This window comes from Mastomys coucha, unplaced genomic scaffold (assembly GCF_008632895.1).
Source record: "Mastomys coucha isolate ucsf_1 unplaced genomic scaffold, UCSF_Mcou_1 pScaffold22, whole genome shotgun sequence".
NCBI lineage: Eukaryota > Metazoa > Chordata > Mammalia > Rodentia > Muridae > Mastomys > Mastomys coucha.
In genome coordinates this window covers 74,586,309-74,591,316 of record NW_022196905.1, presented here as the reverse complement: position 1 = coordinate 74,591,316, position 5,008 = coordinate 74,586,309, and the positions used below count along the sequence as shown (strand labels likewise).

At 36.7% G+C, this 5,008-nt stretch overlaps 1 non-coding gene across 1 annotated transcript; it reads left to right on the top strand.

The window, feature by feature from the left end:
- Nucleotides 1-283: 283 nt before the first annotated feature.
- Nucleotides 284-390, top strand: LOC116071594. The gene has a single exon (XR_004111006.1). It is a non-coding gene; the product is annotated as a U6 spliceosomal RNA (small nuclear RNA).
- Nucleotides 391-5,008: the final 4,618 nt, after the last annotated feature.

The following is a 5,008-nucleotide window of genomic DNA, read 5'->3' as shown; positions in this document are numbered from 1 at the left end:
TATAAGGCTGCTATGAACATAGTGGAGGTGTCCTTGTTATATGTTGAAGCATCTTTTGGGTATGTGCCCAGGATTGGTATAGCTGGGTACTCAGGTAATATTATGTTCAATTTTCTGAGGAACCACCAGACTGACTGCCAGAGTGGTTGTACCAGCTTGCAATCTCACCAGCAATGAAGGAGTGTTCCTCTTTCTCCATAACCTTTCCAGCATGTGCTGTCACCAGAGTTTTTGGTCTTAGCCATTCTGACTGGTATAAGGTGCATGTAGAAAAATGTAAATCATGCTGGCTTTGGCAGCACATATACTAAAATTGGAACGATACAGAGAAGATTAGCATGGCCTCTGCGCAAGGATGACATGCAAATTTGTGAAGCATTTCATATTTAAAAAAGAAAAAAAAGAAAAAGAAAAATGTAAATCAATCCATTCTCATCTCCTTGTACAAAGCTCAAGTCCAAGTGGATCAAGGGCCCCCACATAAAAACAGATACACTGAAACTAATAGAAGAGAAAGTCGGGGGAGAGATTCAAATACATGGGCACAGGGGAAAATTTCCTGAACAGAACACCAATAGCATATGCTTTAAGATCAATAATTGACAAATGAGACCTCATAAAGTTGCAAAGCTTCTGTAAGGCAAAGGACACTGTCAATAGGACAAAACAGCAACCAACAGACTGAGAAAAGATCTTTACCAATCCTACATCTGATAGAGGGCTAATATCCAATGTATACAAAGAATTCAAGAAATCAGATTCCAGACAATCAAATAACCCTATTAAAAATGGGGTACAGAGCTAAACAAAGACTTCTCAACTGAGTAATACCGAATGGCTGAGAAGCACCTAAAGGAATGTTCAACATCCTTAGTCACCAGGTTATATGATCTTCTTAGTAATTCACCAAGAAAATACATGTCACCATATGCAAACAGATTTAAACCATCTTCCTGTATCTGTACATTTTCTCTATTAACTTTATTTATCCTATTATAACCAGTATATGTAAATTCCCACAGCTCTGCCCTAATCTCAATCTCTAACAGGAAAAGATGCTTTTGATTCCTTTCTACTATATTTGTAAGTTGTCTCTTCTCAGTATCACCTTTTTTATCTTCATTTAACTATCCTTGAATCCTTTTCCTAGGTTAAAAATAATGTTCTTTGATCACATTCCCTCATATAGCTTCACTATTTCTCTTCACTCCTCTATTCTGTTAAAAATTCAGGTTAGCAGTTTAGTTGGAAGTATGTTAGTTGCAGGAGATACTAGAATGTTTAAATCTGTTTACCCTGTTTAGTACGATTGCAAATGACACTGCTGATTAATCATACAAGAAGTCTTGAGAGAAAAAGTATCAGCATGCCATGTAACTAATAGTAAATAAGGATTCTATCCCCTAAAACAAACTGAAGAAATCTTTTGTTTCTATGTGACTTTGAGGTCACATTCCTTTCTGCTAATAAGATAGGTCACTTCTGGAAAATAACTCTTTTCTTGCCCTGTGCCCATTCTTAGGTTGTTTGCAAATGGAAGACAAAGGCTGGGCTAGATTTGCTCTGGTAAACAGATCACCTAAAAAAAAAATACAAAAAAGTCAATGTGGAATTGCTGAAACTTTAAATTGTGGTGAGGCATCCTCTAAGCTAAACGTCACTGAATTAGCATCATAGGCTCTGACCCAGCCTCTCACTGATCTCCCTACTCCACAGGCAGTGGAGAGAGAGAATAAGGAGGAGTTGAATAAGAAAGAACAAGAGAACTGAGGTCAGATGTCCAAATGAAGTTCTCTGTACTATTCCTCAATTCTTATTTCCATGTGGAAGGGAATGGGGTAGGAACTGGACTTTTCTTGCTATCAGAAATTTAGCAATTTGTTACTTGGGACTTCTGTGAATCTTTATCTAATGGTCATCTTCTAGGCCATATCTTACTTGTCTCCCCAGAATCCAAGAATATTTGTAGTAGATTGCCACTAGTTAATTCTGTTAACCTTTTTCTTTTAAAATGTTAACCTTCCCAACAATTTCTTCCTAGCCATGGTATAATGTCACATACTTTTATATCCATTTTCATTTCTGTGAAGACTGGAATTGCACCACCAAATCTGTCTAATACATTGTTATTACAGTCAGAGTGGTGATGCTATAAGATAGGTCTTACAAAGTCTCTTCTCTCACTTTCCCCTCTACCACACTTACGTAAAGTTCAATAAGCAGTAAAGAAATAACTTATTCTACTCTTATTTCAATTTTTTTGTTGAATCTGCTCTAGTCACAAGCTGTGCTTGGTGTGCAGGGATTAGCCACCTAGGCCTAAGAAATACTTATTGATTTGCCGGCTCCTTGCCAGCAAGTCCAGGTGAGAGGCGAAAAGTCTCTCTGGGACTGAGCAGGATGGAGAGTGTTGACAGCCCAAAAAAAACAAACCTGGCCTGGAGTCTGTCAAAGCAGGAACTCAGCTTTGTGGCATCAGCCTCTCACTTATATAAGTTTGGAGCATAGGGAGGGGGATTTTTGGTGGGGTAAGATGGCGGAGGAGGAGGGGAAGAGTGATGGAGGGTATGGAGTGGCTGACAAGGCAGAAGGCAAAGGTCTACTTCAGCAACAGCGGGGCAGAGGCAGGGCCAAACAGGTCTTTCTGAGTCATCCCAATACGGAAGTGAGTGAGACAGATCTCAAAACTCGAACCTGGCTCAGATTTGTCCTCAAGGCCCAACTCAGAGCCAAAATGGGCCAGCATTGATTGATTACCTTGTTATTGGGATATGTAACTTTTGCCTTCACATATCTTCACATGCCAACTTCCGTGTGTACCTGTCTCATTTGTATCCATGAGTCTAAATTTATTCAAGAAAATAAATCCATCAACTAGTTCTATTGGCTTAATCATGCTAGATTAAGGTCACTCCAAACCTTATTTTAACATTGTTGAACCTTTTAAGAGATCTCCATTTACAGCTTCATGCTAGGTCCTGGGGTATAGGAGAACAGCCTTGATTGGGTATAAAATAAAAAATGCTGTAATGCTCTTCAAATTTTTAACACAGTATTCTTGATTACAAATGTTTGGTTTCTTCCCATCAAGAAAAGTGAACAAATCTATCATTGTTTTGTTTTCTCTCACACCTAGATATTCATGAATAGAAATGTAGGCAATGGATGACAGTACTGGCTAGTGGGTGAAATATAAAGTGCAAGCATATATTTATAGACAGAAAATATTTAGTTTACTCTCTGTCAAAACTACTGAACTTAGAGAGATGTGTCTTTGTAAAAATTGTTTTGTTAAATGTAGATTGTAGAAGTGGTTAATGTTTTTGTTATTAATATTTTTCTTGTTTCTTCTAGAACCATGGTAATATTGTTTAATAGTAAAAAAATAGAAAGTTATTTTCAGTTGTCACTAGAAACAGTGCTCAAAAGAGTGTGTCAAAAATGTTTTTAATGAGCATATATATATATATATATAATTCACAACAGGCTATGGTAATTTAAGACATTATATCAAAACAAAGCAGGATGCTTAAAACATTTATAATGATATAACTTTAGGAATCATTTTAATTATTGTATCATTTTCATAATGTTAAATATCTTTTTCACCTAGCAAGAACTAAGCTTTGAAACAATGCATAGAAATTGTGTGTTATATATTAATAACTTATGGTTGTATTTTATTTTTCCCAAATCTTAATAAATGTTATACTATGTGTGGCCATAAGATCATACCATGCCAGTGTGCCTCCATTTCAAGTACTTGCTAGGCTAACTATGCTTTATGGAACCCGTGTTTGGATCCTCACATTCCTTCACTTATCTCTTTCCTGATCATGTTATATGCCAAGGCAGTGGAGTTGCTGCAACATTGCCTGCCATTTTGTTGCCTGGCATTTTTAGCTCTCAGTGCACAGATTTTTTTCTTTCTTTTTCTTCTTTTATACTTACATTCTCTCACTTTCTTTAATACTTAAATTTACATCTTACAATTTAGTGTGACTGAAACCTGACAAGTTGACAAATTGTGTATGTGTAGCCCCAGAGATCATCGAGGAATGGATGCAGCACCAGCTAAGCTTGTAAGATGGAAAGAGATTTGCTCTGCTTTCTGGAGCATATACCCTATCCTTTCCTAGGAGACCCCAGATTATGTCAGAACTGGATATCGTGCAATCATCTTGTTACTACTTGGAACCAAAAGCATGGACATAAGCCAAGAAATGACAAAATACAAAATGAGTCCTAATGTCTCTGTTACAATCCTGAAGCTAGATCTGCTATTAGAGTTTCATATTTTGGGGCCCAATAAATTTAATTTTTCCTTAAGCCAATTTTGATTGAGATTCTGTCATTTACAACATTAAATATATTAACTAAAACAAAAAGACAATCTTTTAACCTTGAATTATACAAAGATATGCCAATAAAAACATCTGTTTTGCATTACACATTTAATAGAAAGAAATGTCTATAACATCTGCATCTATAATATGCAAATATAGATGGAAGGCTTTACACTAAAGGAAAAGCACAGCACCTCACAATACAGCTCCTCACAATACAGCTCCTCACAATACAGCTCCTCACAATACAGCTCCTCACAATACAGCTCCTCACAATACAGCTCCTCACAATACAGCACCTCACAATACAGCTCCTCACAATACAGCTCCTCACAATACAGTTCATCTGACAAATTCAGGGAAATCTATAGTTGATGTTAGACCACAGAGAAGTCTAACCATTAGGAAATCTGAAGTTTTCAGGAATGCATATGAGGACTGTACAGAAGTGCCTTTCTACCTGTTGGCACACTGACTGATAAAATTTTTCCAACTCAAATCTTTAAGTAACTATGAACTATACAAAAGATAGAGTAGGAAATACTGAAGCGGAAGAAAATGAGGGAAGTAAAATCTTGGTCATCTAAATCATGGCTACAGATCGAACATTTTCAGCATGCTCCCAAAGCAAGCCCTCTTTGAAAATATTCATTCAAAGGAGG